The sequence below is a fragment of the Lontra canadensis genome, unplaced genomic scaffold (genome assembly GCF_010015895.1).
Source record: "Lontra canadensis isolate GAN:19392208 unplaced genomic scaffold, GSC_riverotter_1.0 scaffold56, whole genome shotgun sequence".
NCBI lineage: Eukaryota > Metazoa > Chordata > Mammalia > Carnivora > Mustelidae > Lontra > Lontra canadensis.
In genome coordinates this window covers 1,311,806-1,335,819 of record NW_022631050.1, presented here as the reverse complement: position 1 = coordinate 1,335,819, position 24,014 = coordinate 1,311,806, and the positions used below count along the sequence as shown (strand labels likewise).

At 36.8% G+C, this 24,014-nt stretch overlaps 1 protein-coding gene across 2 annotated transcripts in view; it reads right to left on the bottom strand.

The window, feature by feature from the left end:
* Window positions 1–24,014, bottom strand: part of KCNMB2 (potassium calcium-activated channel subfamily M regulatory beta subunit 2) — a 234,124-nt gene that overhangs the window by 186,548 nt on the left and 23,562 nt on the right. The window lies entirely within an intron of this gene.

Genomic DNA, 24,014 nt, shown 5'->3' with positions numbered 1-24,014 from the left:
CAGAGGCTTAACCACTGAGCCATCTAGGCGCCCCTCAAGTACTGTTTTAATTAATTATAAGCTGTGTGGCTCTGGCTACGAACTTAATTACGCTGCACCTTAATTTCAACTACAGATAGAAGATAACAATAGTGCTTATTTTATAGTGGTGTTGTGAAGATAAAACAAGGTAATGTACAAAGCTCTTGGTGAAGTGTCTGGCACATAGAATATTCTCAATAAGTGGTCAGCTATTCTTAGTTCTGAGTGATGGGACAATGGGTGATATTTTCCCTTAATTCTCCAAAAAATTTTTAATGCAATTGTATGTTATGATATCATAAAAACTAAAGTTACAAACATAAAACAAAACATACCTATTTTTGAAAAACTGAAAAATTTGAAAGCTCCTCCCTTTCCCAAATTCAATGTCAACCAAACTTGTATTTAATTTTTAAAAGTAATAGTGCTTATGAAGGGGAGAGAAAAAAAGGAATAAAGTGAATGGACAGGTGAAACTGTCCCACCCACTCTTCTTGAAAATATCCCTTCTCCTTTCTCTATATCCTTTTAGCTCCCAACAAGAGAGAAGTGGGGATAAGAGGAAGAAGGAGAAAGGTGACATGCAATTTTTCTGGTTAAATATTCCCAAGGTTTAAATCTAAGGGGATGGCATTTTAAGCTCAGGCCTACCCTCCCCTTTGTCACAATTGTGGGCCATTTTGAGTGTATGGATATGGAAATGGATCTGACTTGATCTCACCTCTGGATAAGTTTAGATAAAAAGATCATTAAAAAGTTTCTAGCTCATAATGAACAATTTAACATGTTAGGACTTTCTTCAGGCCTCTTGTTTTACAGAATGGCAGAAGGGAGTTCCATGACGAGGCTTTCACCTTGCCCTGCCATTTTGGTCAATTAACCAGGAAGTATCTATGGAATGGCTTCTGTGGGCCAGGGTCATAATACTGAATTAAATGGGTCTCTGCCTTTCCAGAGGACATCACATAGTCCTTTTTCAGATGGGAGTAGACCCTGCTTGGGCTCCCTGAATGAAGGCCCTGGTCTGAGTCCCCACATGTGATGCGGGGGCTATTTCTGACTGGGGATTATGGACAGGAATTGTCCGTGGGCTGTGTAAGCAGCATCCAATTGAATCAGCACAAGCCTCAGGGTTTGAATGTTCGCTCAGACAGAGCCACATGTGATGGTGAAACCAAATGCTCTTTAGGGCTTCTATCGGAAATCTGGGGTCTAGAAACCTGCTGTTGACCTGACTGGTGGGCTTGGGAGTTGAGAGCTGAGTGGTTGGAAAGTTGGAGTAAAAACCTATTACATTTGTTTATAATAAGCTTTTATTTTAAATCGTTTTCTTTTTAGATAAACTTGCCTTTATTTTTATAAAGGGCCTTTTTTTAAAGGTTGTAGAAGATGGCCCATGAAAAAACAAATTAATAAGTATTTAGTATTTGATTTGAGCCTGAGGGGAATCACTTTATGCACAGAGACCTATCAGGCCTCTCAGTTGTGTGACCCAAATGGTTATTAGCTGTTGAGTACTTTCCAGGAGCCAGGCCATGCAGTGCCTATTTCATAGCCATCAGGTCAGAAATTACTCATGATAGTCCATTGCAGGACCCTCCTGTTTTCTCCATGAGGAGCCTGAGGCTGAGAGTGGTGTAATGATGCATATAGTCCTGGAAGGAGTGCTGTGTTGTTGGGGGTAGCTCAGCCTCCCTGTCTTCAAATGTGAAATGAAATAATAATAGCTCCTTCCAAGGTGCTTGTCATGAAGAAATGAAGATACACACACACACACACACACATACATTATATTAAAATGTAAATTATATGTAAACTGTATTATATATAAATTAAAATATTAAAAGTTATATGTATACACACATACATATATGTGTGTGTCTAGTACATAATAAACATTTAATAAATATAATTATGTTAACAAAGGTCTTCTTTCTACAAAGATGTTTGCTTCCATAGAGGAATATGTGGTGAGAAGTGAACAAAGAAGCTTTCATTTGGTTTGCCAATACACTCCTAGGGGACAGTTTAGGTACCTTCTATCATCTCCCTGCTCAAAGTTTGCTAGAAATCCTTTCTCTCTCCCATTAGTGAAATGAATTATTCACTCACAGGGAACTTCTTCTGCTTTTCCTTCAGATGATAGTAGCAGGGATTTGAACCTCTCATTCAACTCCAAGTTAGAATGAGCCCTTCTTCTATCTGGGTGCCTCCACCCACCCTCGCTAGGCTCTGACTGACTAAAAAGCAGGGACTGATTTTGATGAAGATTATATTCCTTGGCTTCTGTAGGTGTTCTGTTACTTGTCATGTCCTAGTGGCAATGTCACCTGGACCCTTGGACAGAAAGGTCACTGGAAAATAGAGTCAACCCATAGAATTCTGTTTGTTGAGGAAGAAAGATCCTCAGATTCTAGGGTTTCTTTCTTCCATCCTGGATTTCCTGGCACTTCCCAGGCCTTAGCTCAGACTGGGATGATCTATCTCTATTGGAAAATTTGTTAGGAGTTATTTATTAAAAATGGTTAAATGAATGGGGTGTCTCCAATGGTTAAGTGTCTGCCTTCTGCTCTGGTCATGATTGCCAGGTCCTGGGATCAAGCCCATTTTGGGCTCCCAGCTCAGTGGGGAGTCTGCGTCTCCCTCTGCCTCTCCCCCTGCTTGTTCTCTCTCTGTTTCTCTCTCTCAAACGAATAAATAAAATCTTCAAAACAAATAGTTAAATGAAGATTTTCCCTGGTAGAAAAATGTACAAAAACTGAAGAAGTTAACACCCATATGATATTAGTAGAGAAATAGATAAATAGACCAATGGAGCAGAATAGGGTACAAATCATGCCCTCCAACCCATCTACTATGCTTATGTGCTAAATGTGGCATTGTAAATCAGGAAAGGAAGGGGAGACTGTTAGGTCCTTTTGGAGAAAAATAAAAAAGAATGTTCCTCTGATATCATCCAAAACAAATTTTAGGTTGATTAATATTCTAAACACAAAAAACTATATTATCCTAGAAAAAGTATAAAGGAATGATGTTTAATCTTGATATCAAACCTGAAAACTGTAAGGGAGGATATTGGTATATTTCCTGTAAAAAAATAAAAACTGTGACATAAAATATATAAATGTAGAAAAATATTAAAAAACGTGTTAGCATGGTTACATTTTGCAAAAGTAAGACAAAAGGCATGTGGTCATATATTACTTGGACTACTGGAGAAACATTGAAAAGAAAAGTGTTTAGAGAGAATGTATTTGTATTTAGCTATTGATCTATCTGAAAAAAATATGATAGGGTTTTTAATCACTATACAATTTTACCACACAATTGTATCAGTCCTATTTCTTTTATTAGGAGAGATTATTTTTTCATCTTTTTGATGAAAAAGCACATCCCCCATGTGCTTCTAGAAAAACTCCCATCCCTTACCTCTTTCTCATCTTCTAAGAAAGATTGTAATAGAAGACACGGCCTTCACAAACTGACTTCTAGAGACCCAGGATTTATTTTAACCTGAAATAAAATGTTGACTAAAATAGTCCTTCGTCAGACTCCCTGTTTAAATTGTTAGCACATTTCCTGCTCCCCGCCCCACTGTCCATTGACATATCACAAAATTCCTTTTTAATTGGAATCTCCACTTGTGTTTGCAGCTGGAAATTATTTCTACCTCTCAGGGCAGAAGAAAGTCAGGGTTGGAAGGAAACTGAGAATTCATCTAGTCATTTCCTCCATCACAAACTTGGCTCCCCTCCCAATATTCCCTGTTGGTCCATGAAGCTGCCCTAGTCTGAAGAGACAGAGAAGCAGAGCAGAGGAATAGTGGGATGGAGAGCTGTGACAATCCTTACCTAAAATCTTACCAAGTTTTATATACCACTCTACAATATAGAGAAAAAAAATCAATTAAAGATCATTTTATAAAAGGTTTCACTTTCCGGATAGAACTTCTGTTCCACCATACATACTAAGCAATAAACAGACAGCAGTGTTGGAGCATTTATGAGAATGAATCATTCCTAAATTATCAGTTTTCATTATCATATAAAGGAACACTTTTGTTTTCTCTCCCAATAGTGCTATAATCTCTAACAAAGCAGTTTATACATGTTTTAAGTGAGACTACAGGGCCCCAGAAAACTAGCATCATATTGTTTTAATAATAAAAATGCAAAATTATTTAGGCAGTTTCCATCAGATTCCCAAGTCTCTGGATCAAGTCCCAGTTAGTCTACCCTATGTATGTAAGGAAAACAAATCCAAATGAAGCCCAAATACGGAACTGTATGAAGTGTCCCCGGCTTGGCATATTCAAAGACCCGGATCACACTACTGACAATAAAATCTGTTCCTACTCTCAGACACTCTCCTATTCCCAACCCTAAAAACTCCCCTACAAGAATTTGATCCTCTAGGAGAGAAAACAAGTGGAAAATAATGATCCTACCTTTGATGCATGGTGGCCATGATACGGACAATTAAAAAGAAGTTCTCTAGTCTAGTGAAAAGGATGGCTAATATAATAGTTAGAACTTAAGTGATGCAGATTGGCTCTGTGGGGAAAAAAAAAAAAAAAGACCCTGAGGGTAAAAAACAGACCTTCATAAATTTGATCATACAGCATGTGGGACAAAAGAGCCATTGAATTTAGTGTTTGTACAAGTGTATTTTGATGATGCTATTTTCAACACGTTCTGCCAAAATCTTGAAACCACAAGCACTTTTAGAGTTGATAATTGCCTGGAGAGATAATCTACTCTCTGTTCACTGAAATCTAAGTGAAGGAAAGAGTATCCTGTCCAAAGAGTTTTAATTGGCCTGAAAGCCTTAATCAGATGATGAATTTTCCTCTGCGGACCCCTTTCCTAGTCTGTCAGGAAGAGCCTTGCTGCTAAATCTGAAAATGTTGGCAAACATTCCCTAATAGAAATAAGAACATTGTAGATGAGTGCACACAAATACAAAACACAAACAGTGGCTCTGGCTCAGATGGTTTCTGTTTGTTTTTTTTGAGGAGGATTGGGGAGGGGAGGATTGCAGTTTTCTGATGGTGGAAAAGAGCAGGTGTAAAAATCAACTCGCCTTTCTGTCAGGAGAGTGCATTTGAGTGGGTCTTGTTTAATTGATATTAATATAGTAGAAATCTGACCATTTGGTTCAAAATCATGAATTAGGGATTTTTTTTCTTTTTTTAAGGTACAGACTTTGGCTTTTGGAGGGTGAGGGAAAGAGGGAAGCTGTAAGATTGAGCAGGCTTTCTCCCATAACATCAGAACTACTATTGCCTCAGGGTAAAGTACCCTGCAATCTCTCCCATTTATCTTGGCCCAGAAATGTAAAATCCTCTAATATTCAAACCTTGGACCAATTTCTTATTCTTGCTCAGAGATTTTTATAGTGGACATGTGCTACTCTGGAGCCACTGAACTTGTCTGTTGACTGGGATATGAGTACCATGAGCCACACCTTTCCTCACCTTGTAGAAGCAGAGATGCCAACGTCATCAGCCAGGACAGCCTCTTAGGTAGCTGCCTTTTGTTTTCTATACCTGTCCTTTGGGAGTCCCCTTGCAGAAGCTGGGCATTGCCAAATATCCCAAAGATAACACTGTTTTTGGTAAAATAAGGGATTTGAACCTAGGTTTTCCTGGCTTCTGGCAGCTGATGGTTTCATCTGGAGATGAACAGACCTCAGGTTTCTACTTTCCTTCTGCTACTGTATCACATTTCAGGCATGAGAATGGATAATTATAATACTGGGGAGTGCAATGAACAGCCTGCTATGGGAACAAAAAGAAAGGAGCCACTACTCTGCCCAGTTTCTTCCATCCTGTTTCAGTGTTTGAGTTTTCTGAGTGTTTTTAATCTGCAGTATCTCATTTGTTCCTCAAAATAGCTGTGAGGAAAGTGGATAGACATTATTCCCAGTCTTACACATGAGAGTTCTGCTCCTCAGAAAGGTTAGGTAACTTTCCAGGATCACACAGCTAGTAAATTTTAGCCTCGAGTAGGGAATTCATCTTCTGCTTCCAAATTCTAGCCTCTCGAGGCCACCATGCTGAGAGAGCCAATCAAAGGCAAATCATTATTGTTTTAACATTTTGTGACTCTGTCATATTAGAAAATAATAGTTCAGGTTTCTGAACTGAGTATTTTTGATCACAGCACATTGTCTCTACTGCATTAAATAATGTTTTTGGTAACTTCTCAGCCAAAAAGAGACTGAAACTTTGCATTATTGAGTTTCTTCTTTATATAACTTGATTCTGGTTTAAATGAGCAAATGAAATTTAGACAATGAGTAATATAAAATTAGCCAAAGAAGATAATGTAATTGTTTATGTTACTTTGGTGAAATGCAAATAGCAGATGGATCATATTTAAACAACCACATATCCTGTAGATATATTATAGCAATGTTTATAGTAACTTCTATATTTCTGAAACATGCATTTTGATATGTATTAATGTGTATAAGGTAGCCATTTTATCCACGAAGTAAATAATGTGCACTCTAAGACCATTCATGTTGAGTTCTAAACCATGTATTAAACTGAACTCAAAGTACATTATTTTTCCTCCTATAATCAATTGGACATATAGAAAATTATGCTGCCTTTAAAGAGAACTAACTTCACTAAGTTCTTATCTTGTGCCCCAGATTTTACATACACCATCTCTTTTCATCATGAACTTTACCACTGAGGAGCTGAGCTTCAGAAAAGTTAAATAATTTGCTTATAGTCACTCAACTATTTGTGGCAAAAATATTTAATGCAGGTCTTTTCTCTGTACCATGCTGTTTCCCAAGAGAAATTATTGCTTAATTCTTATAAATGTATATACAAACCAAATCATTTAAAAAGTCCTATTTCTGGAAGGTCTAATGAATGGATGTAGAAAAAAGAGATCATTCTTCAGAGGAAAGCTCATTGTAAACTAATTGGTGAAGGGGCATTAGTGATGGATGTAGGAAAAGGTCAGTCAAAAAAAGTGGCCTATTGAACAATTTCTACCAGTATTTGTAAAATTAGACAAGCCATGGTTAGTAATTACATGATCCTGCTTATAATAAAAAACAAAGTATTTTAGTCATGCTACTTACCTGTTTTTATATGAATACAGGATGATGTATAAAGATACCAGGATCTGAAAATGTAACCTTCAAATTGAGAAAAAACTTCTGACAAAAAATTTATTTTTTTGTGAGATATAGGTGTGGAAATTGTAGTGCACTTAGGCTAAATAAATGATAACATGAAAGGACTTTGATATTAAATCATGTTCCTAAAAGGGATGACATAAATATATGCACATAAAGTGTTTTTCCTAGTGAAATTTAGTCTTGGGAATGTTCTCTCCATTGAACACCATTGGTACATATTGCAAGCATTTTTGGATGACTCACAATTTCCAAAAAGTGGGATTGATTGACGCTTACCTGGCTTGGGACTCAATGTCCTTCCTTCCTTTCTACTTGATAATAGTAAGATCATGATCTCTTATATCTAAAATTGCTTTTACATCTTTTATCTTTTATTGGCTTTTACCCTATCAATAATCCTATGGAGTAGGAATCCCACCTAATTTATCATAATTTCTGGAAAGAAATCTATCACTGGATGGTCACTTTATTGTACTGTATTTGTGCTTCTACCAACTTAGAAGCTGATTCTTCATAGCTCATAATAGCTAGTATATATAATTTAAGCTTGATAAGTTAATTTTGAACTTGGTTGGGAGGGGGACTGGTATAGTAGCTTAGCAGTCTTGATATACTTTCCTTATAGTATTAACTATATAACTCATTACTGACTACACTAGAGACTCGACTCCTTCTCACAGGGTACCCCTTCCTTCTGTAACCACCCTGCCAAAGTTAGCATCTCTTCCCCCTCCCCACTCCTGATCATTTTTATTATACATTCTACTATTTATACAATATTTATCACCTGCTGAATTGGTCTTGCTTATTTATTTTCTTAATTTTACTATTATCACTCCTAACTAGAATGAAAGTGTCATGAGGACAAAGTCTTTAACAAAAAAATCTTGTCTACGTTGTATCATCTAGTGCATAAGACAACAGGAGACTGAATGAATATAGGTGTGAATGAAAGAGGACAACTACATGGTCACCTTGGAACCATAGTCCTTTCCCCCTGATCAAAGCCTACTGGACAATGAATGGTTGGCACCTGCATCAAGGGGGGAAGTAGGGGTAGCAATCCTTAAGCTCCACAGGGATATCTAATATGGCCTGGTTTGGAAAAGATAAATGTATATAGTGGAGCCCTAAGGTAAAGTCCAGGGCCAAGGTGGGTAAAGACAAGTAGAATCTGAAGGAGAAATGCTCACAAAGCAGAGCAAGAAAAGATAAATGCAAGGGAGAAAGGAAACTAACGTGTTTCTGTAGCAAGAGTAGGAGAAGCCCCGTGAAGAACTAAGTTAAAGTGGTGGAGACAAGGAGTGAAAAGGCACAAGCTCTGCTGATGGGGTCCTCAGTGCTACCTTGATTTCTAAATAAGCTTCAGTTTCCAGCTCTTCCTCCATGAGGACCTCCTCTGTCTGGCATCTTCTCATCTGTGTTTTAATATGCTTCCTTGGTTTCTGTGCCATTGGTAGGCCTCTGTTTTTACATCTAAAAGTGCCTAATCCAAATATCCTTCTTGATGTCTAATTTAGAATGCAACATGTTCCGTTCTGCTCTTAGGAAAAAACATCTAACGATAGAACAGGATTTTATAGTTTATGGAGCGCTTTAATGTATATTTTGCCATTTTGCCTGACAGCAACTCTTCTCTGTGAAGTGGTTCTAGATTTCCTCTAGGTGGGAAATTTCTCTCTTCTGTACTTTGTTGTCACTTTAATCTCTTTTAGCATGTATCACAGGCTTATTTGTGTAAATGCCTTCTCTTTGCTACTAAATACTAAGCATCTAGAGGGAGAGACTATGTCCTGTTTATTTCATCCCTTACAGTATTTAGTAATGTTGTTGCTAAATAAAATCTTTGCTCAAATATTGAACTGGTTTTAAGACCGAATATATTTTGAGTCCATGAACTCTGATTCCATGAACTTCTCTATCCGTAATGAATTAGACCTTAACTTATACACTGTGGAGTTATTTGAAGTATTATTTCCTCAAATATATTTGTACAACAATATTAAAAAATTATATTTGTGATATATTATAATCCACAGAGTCCACAACAGTTTCTGGACAATGTTCCATAAATAATTGGTATAGGGATTTATAAATAAAGGATCAAAAAGTATATTTAAAATAGACATCCAACTATAAAATTAGTAAACTTAGTTCCAGAGCCATTTCTTTTAGTTTATCCAAGGCTTTGTTTAGATTTTTATTCTTCAAGATTATAACTTTTCATATTATGTCTCCACAAGGTTCTTCAGATTTGGTGATTGCTTTTCCTATTATGCAAGTGGCATTCAGAGGATGGAGTCTGGAGTGAATATATTATCCATGGGATCCACATTTGCCTCAAAAATCGTAGAATTTCCTTTTGTTTCATTTTGCTATTTTGTTTTTAAGTATTCAGAAATGAAGAGGGGTGAATAAAAGCAAACCAATAACAAGTGCACAAGATTACAATTTTTGCTCAACGGCAGTAGTGATAGCACTAAAATTTTGCTTAAGATAAATAAATTCTCCCTTTCTGTTCTCACTAGATATAAGGTTCTAAGCAACTGTATTATTATATGCTAAAGTCATATGTTTCAGATCCTTGGTACTTTTACATAATATTAGTTAGACTAGGATATAGGAAAGCTCAGACAAGATGCCATTTGATGTTTGGATGATTCTGCCCTTGAAAAAAAAGTCAGTGAATTTCTGTTTCCTTAGCTACTCTGTTAAACAGGATACTTACGTATTCACTGATCATTCAGTAAATGTTTATTGAGCACCTGCAGTATCTTGCTAGGTACTGTGCTAGGAACAGAGGCAGTAAGTTAAAACATGGAAGGAGACACACAAACAACTGACTACAAAATCTTGCAGTAGGCACCAAAGTAGAACCTGACAATTTACTATAACTGAGATATGCACAAAAAAAGGGTCATCATGGGGCACCTGGGTGGCTCAGTGGGTTAAGCCACTGTCTTCGGCTCAGGTCATGATCTCAGGGTCCTGGGATCGAGCCCCGCATTGGGCTCTCTGCTCAGCAGGGAGCCTGCTTCCCTTCCTCTCTCTCTGCCTGCCTCTCTGCCTGCTTGTGATTTCTGTCTGTCAAATAAATAAATAAAATCTTTAAAAAAAAAAAAGGGTCATCAACTCTGCTTTGTAAGGGAGTAGGAGGGCTGCTCAAGGAGTTTTATGGACTAATACTTGAACTAAGTTGAAGAAAGAATGGAGTTTTCAGATAGAAAAGCCATATGTAGACCTTTAAGAAAGAAGGGAGATTATGGACAAAGACATAGTAATGTCAAATGATATGGGCTCTACAGGGTAACTGCACAGTTGTTCAGTTTAGCTAGAAAGAGAAGGTAGAGTGTTGGGGAAAGAGTTTGGAGAGGAAAGGAAAAGTAGATAATGGATGGCTTGTAACATCATCCTAAGGAATCTGTCCTTTATTGTGGGGATAGTAGGGAGCCATAGAAAGGAGGGGTTAAGAATATAATAGCAAGGCTGGTGTTTAACTATATGAAATAAAATTTGAGGGAAGTAAGATTAAGATAGTGAAATGATTTCTCAAGACTATACATACATATTGTTATAGCATTTGAAAGCAGCAGTTGAAAGTAAAATAATATTTTACTATCAATTGTTATTCCTATTCTTCACACATATAGGTGTTTTAAATTTCAGAAATTATTGGCTAAAACAAGTTTAAGCACAAGGTTAAATACCCCTCCAAAAAGCACATTATGCCTAGGTGTCTACCTGCCTATTTTGTTCTTTACTTCAAAGGAAAATATAGATGCATTGAAGAATGCGTGAACACAAGTGAAAAGAGAGGCAAGTGGATTATTATCTACCTTCATGGAAGAGGTGTTTCCAATATGTGTATCCATAGGTACATGAGGAGTAGTGGTGTAGAATAGAGCTTGAGTCAAAAGAACTGGGTTTGAGACCGAATTCTAACATATGTTAGTCATGTGACTTTGAAAAGTTAATTGATATCTCTGATCTTCAATTTGCTCATCCTTAAAATGGGGTAACAAATTCCTGCCTTAACTATCTTATAAGATTACTATGAGAATCTGTTGAGACAATGTAAGTACAAAAGTGCTTAATTTATACATATTTCCCAAACAGGGAATCCTGAGGAATGCCAACAGCAAGAGATCCTAAGTTGTTATTAGAGAAGCTTTCTTCAAAATGTTTACACATATGTACTCCAGAAATTTTTATCTCCAGGCTCACCCCTCTCTATTCTGTTTTTCACTCTGTAATGCATATGTAAGAATTTATTTTTATGAACGGATGGCGCCTGAATTGGAAATTTTACCATTATGAGTGTTACGCAATTATTATTTCTCCAAGCAAATAGGACATTTTCCAAGACTAGCCTCATGGAATATATACTAAGGAAGTGTGGTTGTGTCAGTGCACATGGTTTATTTTTAATTAAAAATTTTAAGGAATAATAATTTAGTACAGAGGAAAGAGAATTTTGAGTGGAATCATTTCACTTGTTCATTTAACTGGCTCAATTAGGCTATGAAGTTATATCCATAGGGAAAACATAGACTCACATAGTTCACCTCACTTACAAATATTCAATTACCAAATATTTATTGAACATATTATTATAGGTTGTTTGGGAAGATAGATTAGCAACATTAGAATTGGAACTTCAAAGCATCTGCAACTCTGGCAAACTCAAAGCTTGGCTATTTTTTATGCTCTCTTTATCCAAAGAGTAATTACTATGGCAGGATGATACAGACATGATTAGAGCCCAAGGAAAGAGCATTGTTGAGCTCTGTTAACTGTTCATGGTTGTAGGAACTGGCTGTCCTGTTTGAGAGAACTGGAATGAGTACACATAGATCCCACTATAGTGAAAAAAATTTGTCCACAGAGAAAGGATCACAAGATATTGTCTTTTTCCTTTTTATCTTAGAATCGGAGGACTTAAAACTCCAACTTAATATACCAAGATTGCTCAGGTTCCTGGCCAGTAGATGGCTCTCTATTTTTTTTTTTTTTTTAAGTCAAGATGCTGTCCAATGTACTGAATTTAGTACAGGTTGAGAATAAACTTATAAAAATAATTGAAATAATGGAACTTGTGTTTTGAGGCCATTTTTTCACTAGTTACGTGAACTTGAATGGGGAGATCTATTGAGCTGAGAGTTTTAAGTGGATCTTTCTCTTCTTGTCTTTATAATTAGAATGCAAGATCAGTAAGTCTTTTCACGCCCATTTACACAGATTTTTCTTTCTGCACTTATTTTTCATCCGTGCTGCAAATTGATGATAAAATTGTATTAGATTGATATCACCTAGTTGTAGGCAATGCTGACGTATTTCACTGCATAGCATACTTTTTAAAATTATTATACAGTACTACTAAACAGCTATCATAAGAAAAGACGAGTTGTTTTATTGCATAACCATAATTTATATCTAATCTAATTCTCAATATATGAATTGTTAGGTGTCATCTGCATTTTAGACTGTTCTATTTAAAAGGGGAGCTATAGAAAAAATGAGAAGTAAAACTATAATCTAGACATATATATGTGGGACAACTAAGAAATAGAAAGAATGAAACTATAATGAATTAGAGATTTTTTTCAAAGAGCATATAGGGCCTCAGTATTTATAAAGTATATGGTTAATTTATTGAACCAACAGAGGCAGATATGGTTTTATGGAAACAGTACAAAATGTTTAAATGAGAAGATGGTGGTTTTCTCTCTTGGGAAAAACACTTGAAGTCTGAATTATAGTTTCCTAATCAGCAAAGTGATAATATAATATTTACTACAAAACTTTGTTGAATAGTTACATTCTATGAGGTGATATAGATAAAAACTTTTGTGTAAATTGTAACGTAAGATAGCCTACATTTTTGGTCAAATCTCCTTTTCTTCTTGGTAGAGTCCATGGATTCTATTACTCATTTCCTTCTCTTTTTGTAAAAAAAGAAAACTGATACATGGTCATTGCTTTGTGAGGAGATTTTGCTGTATTAGTTGGTGTTTTCTGTTCCTCTTTCCACTTTTTGCTCAAGAATCAAGTATTCAGGCTTTTTCCCTTCCACAATAGCTAGTGACAATTAGGAACCAAGGGATAAAGCTTTTGTTATTTTGAGTTATTAAAAAAAGAAACTTTTATTTTAGCAAGAGCAAGAAGACATCATTACTATTGGTCACTGTCCATAGAGAGCTTGGGAATATTTTAATTATAGTGAAATTCTATTACAGCAGTGTTCATTTTAATGAGACTTGACTTTCTAGTCTTATCTTTACTGAAATATTTTCACATTTTCTCCACTCACTTTTTCTTTTTTCAGACTAAATACAAATGCACTTTTAGGACCATGCTTTTTGGAGATGAAAAAAAGATGATTAAAACATGGTCTTCCTTTACAAGGTTATAATTTTTCTAACATAATTATAAATACATGAAAACCAGAAAACCTTGAGAGAAAAGCTTAGATATGTAATTTTAGAAAAATTGGTGAGAGATCCAACTTTCAAGATAGTGATGACTTGTAAAGGGCTGAAAATATATTGAGTGGCCACAAACCACTTCACTCTGAGTATTAAGGGAAACGTCATCTAAAGGAGAAAGAAGCAATGCAAACCAGCCTAGACATGATAACTAACAAAAAGGAAAACAGATGTGGCTACATTTCAGGTATCTTGTTCAATGCCAGAAACAGGGAAACAGTATTATAATGGGTATGATTACCTGGAAATATAACTTGTATAACTTCATATTTTATTTTCAGCCCCCTTATGATGTGAATGAGAAAAAATGGCATGCGATACAAAGATACAAGTTGAAGGAAGTCTAGGTGTCGAAGCCATTGTCAGAAGCAGTCTTGCATCATCTCCTAAAATCACTGAATTTTAAGCTAGAAGTTCTGATGTATTTAACTCCATGAGAAGGTCGAAGACAAGTACATGGCTCTAAATATTTACATTTGTATAATTCTTGATCATTTACAGTTTAAATGTATACAAATATACAATTGTATAATTCTTTATAATATAAAATTTTGTGTAAGTTATCTCTTTAAATTAGTGCTCATGTTTTCTAATGAACCACATTGTGAGGAAAACACATCCTCTACCCTGAGAAAGCTTAAATCTTGGTGAGGGCTGGGGCATGTAAACCATTGACTATCAATATTACAGAGGTTAAAAGAATACAGAGGATATTAAAGAAATTTATTGTAGGGAACTCTAGTTGGCATCTACCATTTTGTCTTTAGTACATCCTTCTTTTGGAAACTGTCCCTTTCTTTCACTATAATTTTCTAGTAGGGCTATCAATCACAGATTACTGCCTGCCCCACCCCCCATGTCTCCCACCCCCTGTCTCCAACTCCAGATGTGGTCACATGAACCAAGGTGGCAAATCAGAATGCCGTGATCAGTGCAGGGCCAGTCAAATTTTAGTAGGTTCATATGGAGTCCCTTTCTTAGTAATTACTTCAGTGCTGGAGAGCCTTTCTGTCTTTCTGAGTGCAAAGTCGATATAAGTCAGAAATTGCTGGTGACTATCTACTCTTAACACATGGAGAGAAATTTCTGGAAAATGCAGCCAATCCAAAAGACAAGAAGCCAAGAAATGAACAGAGGACATTTTTGAGCAGCAGATCTAGCAATGCTAAAAGTAGTCAACTTCTGACATTTTTACTTATATGATCCAATACATTTTATATTTGTTTGGTTGTGTTTGAGCTGTGTTTTGTCATTTATATCCAGAGTTCTGAAAAACAGACTCAGTTCTTTTGAACCAAGTCCTAATTTATGTATCTATCATCTTAAAGATATCTCTGTACATTCTAGTTAGGATAGATGTATTTACTAGTTCAACAGGGATTTCTTGAGTGTCTTTCAAGTGCTAAAGAGGCACTGGTTATTCCATACTTCTTTCTCTTTCTTTTTACCATACTTCTTAAGAGCTGCGCAATACTATGACTATTAAACTTAATGTGCCCGAGATCATAGCATGAATGGCATCAGAAGGTTTTGTACTCTTCCAAAGAGGAATTCTTTCCTTTGCCATTGTAGATGCTCAAGATACCACTGGATTATGAGTATATTTGGAGGAATTCACATTTTTAGCAATGATTTCAAATGAACAAACAGAAATGTCATGGATGAAACACTGGAAATATACTTCCAAGATAGGATAGTTATACTTATAGTTTCAAAATTTTTCAACAGCCTTTTAAGTCTGAGACATCTGTGAACTTATTTTGACCCAGATAAAGGGGGAAAAAAAGACATTGTTCTTTTCTTTCTGCCTTTTGGTTACGTATCTTCTCCTTCACCTGTGTTTGATTATAAAACAACTTTTTGTATTCACGGCAGCATCATGTAGGAATAGGCTTTCCATATGTTTATTTTTTAGATAACTGAAAATTATCCCCTTACATGTCAAAATTGATTTATAGCATTAAATTATTTGAAAGGGATCTTTAAAAGTTAATTATACATTTCCATGTTTTTTTCAAAGCAAAGTACAATAATAATATAGGTATCATTTAAAAAATATTTACTTAAGTAATCTTTACACCCACCATGGGGGTCAAACTCTTGACCCCGAGATGAAACACTGCATGTTCTTCTGACTGAGCCATCCAGGCACCCTATAGCTACCATTTAATAAGTGGATTCCATGTGATGATCCCTTTGTTAGCCGTTTATACTTAACATCTCATTTAGACCTATCATGGAATAGATACAATTCTTACTTAATAGAGGAGTAAACGGAGGATCAGAATGGTTAACTAACTTAACCAAGATCACAAAACCACAGGGAGGTAGAGCTGGGACTTGAACTCAGATCTGACTTAGAGGCTACTATTCTTATCACAGTGGCATCATTAAGAACTTAAAGTGTGTGCTTTGCAAAGATTAAATGATGATATCCCTGGCTTCAGATCCTTTAAACTATATGTCCTGGTGTAAATGGCCTCGCACTTTTTCCTGTTGATTTACGTCTGACATTTATAATTTTCTCTATTTTATCCCTTATTGTCTGAATGCTAACTGTAACTCTTTACTATTTTAAGTAGCTTTGGCAGAAGCAAAATGTGTCTTCAATTTCAGTTTATTGCTTCTTAGCTGCTTCGAATTTGAGTACATTATTTTTTAGGATAACTGATCCCAGGTACTCTGTAGCCAGTGGAGACAGTGATGATAATGTGGTAATATGGTGACCATTTATTGAATATCTTCTATAAGTCACTAGATGTATTACATATGTGGTCTACTTTATCCTCACTTTTAGAGCTTTCTTTTGGCTGTACAAGACTTTTCCTGCTTATTTTCTAGGTCTTAGGTAAATTTCAAACAGATAATATTGACTAATGGGTAAATGGTGAGCTACATAGACATATATATTCACATATATGCACACTCAGAAGCTCTGATTATTTACATTGACCTTTCTACCTCTGGTCAAATATTGGCAAGGGTAAAGATGGGATGAGAAAACCCAGAATGGTGATATGCCAAGAACACTTTTGATAAAGTTATGATGTCCTGGTTGGAAAATGACTTAACTACTTCTGTTAAGTGCTGAAAGGTTTGAAGGCACCTTATTAATTCATGTGATTACTTGTTATTATGCATCATCAGTACCTAGAGCTACAAGAGGTAGGAGGTTTATCTTCAACTGAATGCTTCTCAATTATTCTAACACCAGTGTGTTTTGGTGTAATTTTTCCTGTGAAGCCATCAGGTGGTTAATCTGTAGAATATAGGCACACATTTTAAAACACAAGTCTGCTTGATAACATTTGCAGTTGGCATTGTAAATGATCTTTAGTAAAATAATTTTTGCTGAGATACCCCACTTGAGGAATATTCATATGAAATTTTCTTGATGTTTACACTCTTATCTAAATGTAAGTCAAGGGCATGGATTTTGATGTTTGTCTCTCTCTCTTTTTTAAATTATTCAATACTCTGCTCCTCTCTGACATTGGGTTAAAAATAGAAAATAGAGGTGTGCTTGGCTAGCTCAGTCGGTAGAACATGTGACTCTTGATCTCAGGGTCATGAGTTTGAGCCCCATGATGGGTGAGAGATTACTTAAAAACAACAACAACAAAATAGAAAACAGAGATACAGTGGTTTTCTGGAAGGAGAAAAGATATATTAGCCAGATGGGCTGACCTGTTCATTTTCATTTGGGTTTGGATACACTTATTTTTTAGGTGACTTATATGTTAGTCTCAGAGTTTTCTCTAAGCTGAAATTGCCAGGTAGGTATGTATATGTGTACATGTGTACAGCATGCATGTACATTTTTGTGTGATGTGTCTAGATACTGCCTACTTGAATGCTGCAACCATTGAACTTTCCAGATGTGACTTCAGTTTATACTTGAACCTACATCTACAAGTAGCTAACAGTGGTTCTCATGATGGAATGATTTTTATAATAGTTATTCTCATGATACTTCCCTGTTAATAAGAGCCTACCCTACTCTGGAGAGATTATTCATTATCACTTTGTTTTATTTGTCCACTTTCAGTATCTTTGGAACTTCAGAAATATTTTTAAGTGTTTGAATTCATGTTCTACTCTGTCCTGGCTCTGTTGTTTCAAGGATCTACACCTCATTAATATTTACAACCAATAGTGTTGTTAAATATTGTGGTGTTTCTTAAAATCCAGTCCTTTTGCTTGCCATGGAATGTATGCTATGAGGATGTGATTTACTAGAATCCTGATTTTCAGCTTGATGCTGTCCAAGAAAAGTCAGAGGAGATGATGAAGGTTTACATTTGGAGATATAAATGCCTTGAATAGAGTGTGTAGAAGTGGTATAAGCAGTGAGAGCTAGGTGTATCTGACCATGTCTGCTGGGGTAACTTCATAGAACAGTTGGAACTGCTGTAAAGAGCTCCTCAGATAAGCCAGCTGACGTGAGGGGCACCTGGGTGGTTCAGTGGGTTAAGTCTCTGCCTTCAGCCCAGGTCATGATCTCAGGGTCCTGGGATCGAGCCCTACAAGGGATCTCTGCTAAGCAGGGAGCCTGCTTCCCCCTCTCTCTCTGCCTGCCTCTCTGCCTACTTGTGATCACTCTCTCTCTCTGTCAAATAAATAAATAAAACCTTTAAAAAAAAAAAAAAGAATAAAAACCAGCTAACGTGACACAATGCTGTCGAGTACTGACCTCCATGTCCAGAAGTGTGCATTCTTTGCCAGGGAAGTGCATTTATAGTTGCTGCAATGGCTTCCATCCACGCTCCAATTGATTTTCCCTAGAAAGTTTTCATTTTCTTTCTCTCAGGTAGTTCTGTTTTGTGCCATTTCCCACCCCCTAGATAGAGTAAGCTCATTTTAGGAAGGGAGAATTCTCAAACTGCAAACTTAGAAGTAGATTCTGGAGGAAGCATTGTGCTGAATTCTGACTGCCAGCTGCTGCATGTGTGACTTAAGGCTCATTATGACTTTCCATCTTCTTAAAAATGGAACAGCACATATTTGTTTAAAATGGTTTAAATAATACAGAAGAGCAGAAAGTAGAAAGTGGTTCTTTCTACTCTAGCTCCTCATTCTCATTCTCTAGATATAACTACTATCAATCACTCACTATGTATTATTCCAGACTTTCCACTGTGTACATACAGATGTAGGTATATTTTATTAATAGAAAGTTGACTTTGCTGCATATATTTCGTATCTTGATATTTACACTCAAAAATATTTCTAAGATATCCTTCTGAATGAGCTTAACTTCGTCTACTTCATTCTTTTTATTGCATTCAAAGTGTTCTAGAATATAGTGGCATCATAAATTATTTTACTGAAGAACCTTTAGGTTGTCCCCAGATTTTCAACATTACTAATAATGCTACAGTGAAGACAATTGCACATAATATCCTTGTGCACTTGTGAAAGTATTTCTGGGGAATAAATGGCTACAAATGGAATTGCTGAGATAGTAATTTTGCTCCTTGAAATTTTTGATAGATTCTGCTGAATTACTCTTCAGAAAGTTTTTATTGATTTATAATCCCTCAGAAGTGTATATAAGAGTATAAAGAGTTTATTAGATTGAACTCTAATTTTCTTTTGTATAAAATAGGACTAAATTACCTTTTTCTTAAGGTTAACCTGAGAATTAGATATAACACAGATAAAGCATCTTAGCACTATGCCTGACCAAAACTGGATACTTGATAAATCTTTATTTTCTTCAACTGCTCCATGTTACACAAAGCAACAATGAAACAATTATTAAATGAATCCTTTTTTTTCCCACCTGGATTATACACAGTGTTCCCGGCACTCATATCTACCTTAGTACTGAGTTCCTTAACTCAGTAAGAGGTAGTTCTGGTCACTGTTGTCTTTATATTGGTCATTATACTTCTATGACACATGGTGCCTATTGTAATCAGAATTTCAGTATTTCAAAAGTATTGCAAATGTCTTCTAAGTCTTTTGTTATACCTCTTTATTTCCATGGGATTTGGAGTTTTGAGACATGGATTTCTGTTTTGAATGATAAAACATGGAAGGCTCGCATCTGTTTGGTCTGACAAAAAGTCATAAAGGAGGGTTTGAGAGCTTTGCAGATCCTAAATTCTGCTGCTTTTTTGTTGGAGGACTTTGGGGCATTCTGGCGGTTCCTTTCCACAGTCCCCACACTTCCACTGAGAGGACTGTGATACCTTTCCTGTACTTCAGTTGATTCTTACTTCAAAGTGCGATGAATCTTGTGTAAATGAGATGATGCGAGGCATGACCATTTGGTAGAGGAGAAGTATCTTTCACTTCTTGTTTTTGTTTTTTTGTTTTTTTGTTTTTTAAATGCACATGCACCTGAATCCAAGTTGACAAGTTGCCTTAGAGAACCAACCAGACCTGGACACCTGGTAATCTATAAGTCTTGGTGGACTTTGTGTCAGAACACTGCTACCCAGTCATCCCTATGAGGTACCCATTGTCCAATCAGCCACCGCAGAGCTCATTTAAGCTTAAGCTCATTTAAGATGCCACTATATCAAGTCCGTCTTACTTAGCTTGGCAGACACTTCTGCATTTCTTACTCTGTGCAGACACTGTTCTGTTCTGCTTTATAAATATTAACTTATTTAATCCTTACTGGCTGTCCCTATTTTCCTGGTTCCGACACTTAAGGAAAGATAAAACATTTCTAATACCTTCTCTGTAAAACAACCTTCAGACACTTTGAAGACAATCACCAGGTTCCCCAGGGTCTACTCTTTTTCAAATTAAGGAATTCCAGTTCACTCAGTTGTTTCACATACTGCCCCATTTGGAGTTATTTTATATCCTGACCACTCTCTTCTGAATGTCCTCTGATTTGTTAATGACTCTTTCAGAGATGGCAAGCTGTCTGGTTCTGGCCCACAGATGTGTTTTGCTGGGAACGATGTCTTTTTTATTTATTTTGTCTTCAACTAAAAGGGGAAAGCAAGAGAAAATGGAATGCCTTTCTTCAGGATATGCATTCTCCAGTTCCAAGTTTCTATGAGCACCTTTTGTTTTAGTCCTGGCTTCACTCAGCGTAGCCACTGAAGCTGTCTGCATTTGGGACCCCTGCTGAAATGTCCTATCCAGAATGGAACTGAGATGCGGTTTGGCCACAGCTCAGTAGAAAGAATCCTTCCTTCCATCAATATTGCAGATGCAGAGTTCTCTCTCTTGCAACATATTTCCTTGTCATGCATCTTTAACCCATAGATCAGCCATTCCTCCACACAGCTTCTGAGGCTGGAGTTGATCATTTTTCCTTCAGAATAAAGAATTGACCGGCACCAAGTCATTATGGAAGAGTATACTCTTTCTCGACAGTTGAGAGATGGAGGCAAAGAGAGGGTTTAAAGAAGCCCAGCATTTCCCTTCAGGTCTCGGCCCATATGCTGACAGCTCTTAGGGTTTCCTGTCTCCTCATTCCCTTCTTTTAGCCCCAGCACATAACTTGACTGCCATCTGCATCCTTTCCCAGAGTCCTCTCTCAGGGGCTTCTCAATCTCTTTCCTTAATAACACAGAGCAACTTACTCCTGGGTTATCTCGGCCAAAGCTGGTGGTCTAACTGTCATCTTCTCAGCCTCCGCTTATCAGAAACTACTTTCCAAAGAAGGCAGCAAGTGACTGCCATAACCAAACGTATTTTTTCCTACTACAAGAGGATCGCTTGTGTTAGAGCTAGGCAACACATCCAATCCAGTGCTCTCTTCATACAGATGGAGAAACACAGATCTGAAAAGGCAACTAAGATAGCACAACTAACTAACTAACAGGAAGGTAGATCTCTGAAGCCAGCTGGTCTGTATAGATTAAGTTGTCCTATATATGATCTTATTAGAAACTCTGAATTTATGTAGGAGCAGTCAGTAATCCTAAGTGCAGAAAGTCTTGGTGATACCATTTTAGATTTGCCCCTGTCTACACCAGAGTGGATCACTGAATTTCATCTCCCCTTACACACAGACCATAGTTGCTGCATCCCAACTTGTGGCTAAAAGGCTGCTGTATTCCTTTCTCTACTGAGTTTTACCATGAAGTGTCTTTGAGTTTCCTGACAGAGCATCTTACAAAAAGTGAAAAAAATCACAAAGTAAGCATTTCCAGCTACTCTTACACTGGAATCTGATGTAACAATATTACAGAATGACAGCATTTTAGAGCCAGAAGACCTTATCTATCATCTAATCTGATCCTCCCCTACTTTTAACCCTGAGGAGGTTTTGATCGGAAAGGATAGGCCTTTGCAGAGAGCCACGGAACCCTTTACTTTCTGAAGTAATAGAACTAGGCCATTCTAACCAGTCTAGTTGTGTAAGTCCATACTGCTTTCATATAAAAACAAACAAGAAAGCCTCCTTCTCAGCATTGTTTTGTGTTGATTGCTAGTGAAAGGGATCAAGTACCACTTACAGTAATCTCTCCAGATTTTATAATAATCCTTACATTATCCTGTTAAACTGGTTGTAGCTCTGTGCTTAATAGATTGAAATCTATTATTCATAATGCCATCTTGTCTGTTCAAATAACATTATCCTTATGACTAAAATTTTATGGATACATTCTCCATTTCATTGCACAGTGAGAGGATAAAGCATTAGAACAAAGAGTTTTCATTTGTGAATTCATCAGTATATATTTTTCAAGTGCCTACTGTGTGCCTAGCATTATATTTGGCACCTGTGGTAGTTCAGAGGCAATATATCGCATGACTTTTAACCTCAGAGAACTAATATTCTGTAGTGGGTGTGGAGTACCCAGAGATATCCAGAAAATAGTGCACTGTTGTCTCTAAGGTGGTAGGGTGGTGGATTGGGTAAAAGCAGACTAGAGGTAAGGTCGGGCTGGGTTTGCTCCTTGGTTCTTTTATGTATTAGCTCTGCTATCTTAGTTGAGTCTCATTGTCCTCCTCTGGAGACAAAAATAACACTTACTTCATAGGGTTATTTCCAAGATTCTGTTAAAAGACAAGACTGAACTCACTTAGCCCATGCCTGACATACATTGCTCAAAAAGCCTACTGATGGCATCACTTGTGTGGGTGACATCAAGATGGAGAGCTATGGCAGGAGAGCCCTGTCCTTGGTGAATTGTGGACACTTGCTGTTGGGCCTTTATGATGAATGCCTTAGGTGGTATTATCTTTCAAGCAATTAAAGGTTTTTGCAGTTCTGCCCATTTACTCTCCAATGGGAGTAAACCACAGACTATGAGAGAGTTTGACAGCCATTAAAACCAGGGCTCCTCAGTCAGGAAATTTAGAAAAGAAAGAAAGAAAAATGTTAGCAGATGCTTAAAATCTTTATTATTTTATGCCAATAAAGTCACTTTCTTCAAAGCATGTTAGAAAAACCAAATCTCTCAACACATTTAGGGAAGGGAAACTTGGGCTATGGGTCTGAAATATTTAGATATGATTGGTTGATTGACAACTGGTTGATGAGTGGTTGAGTTCCGTTTGTGTGGGTCACCATAGCCTATTTGACCACAATAGCAATCTCAAGCCTTGAGGAAGGCTCCTACGAGTAAAGTTGGGAAGAGCTATCACCTCCCTGGGGCTTTATCTTCAATTTAATTTTGAATTATTTGTTTTTGTAAGAAGTGTCCTCCGGAAAGACCTCAGCATTTTCTGTTCACTTCAGGTTCTCAGACAAAGGCCTCCTGATTGGTTGTCAGTTACCAGTGTCCCCACCCTGCCTTATCTTGAACACCCTCTGTTGTTGCTAATAAATCAGCCACTCAGAGGAATACTTTTGAACCAAATCATACAAAGTACTTTGGAAAGACTTGAAGCATTCTGTTTGGTGATCTAAGATAGTCCAATGAACTTCCTAAACTTCCTAATTACTTGCCTTATCTTGCTTCCTTCCAAGTTGTTTTAGTCCTCATTATATACATTTTCTCCCTTTTTTTTTTTTAAGCTTTTGAAGCACTATTTATTTATTTGAGAGAGAGAGGGAGAGAGAAAGAGAACAAGCATGAGTGTGGAGAGGAGCAGAGGGAGGGGAGACAAGCTGACTCTGCTGAGTGCAGAGCCTGATGAGGCTGGATCCCATGATCCTGAGATCATGACTTGAGCAGAGAATAAGAGTCATGCACTCAACCGACTGAGCCACCCAGAAGCCCCTCCCTCGTCTTTTCATTTTTTTTTTTTTTTCCTAAACAGGGAAAATAAGCCAAATACAGGAAAGGAAAATGGCTTTAACAATGCATCTGTATAATCTGAAGGAAGAAGATTATGCCTAATTTGAAGTGAGATGTTTCCTAAACAACTTTGTAGTCAGGCTATTAATAATAATTTTGCAAAGCTGGTGAAAAACACCAG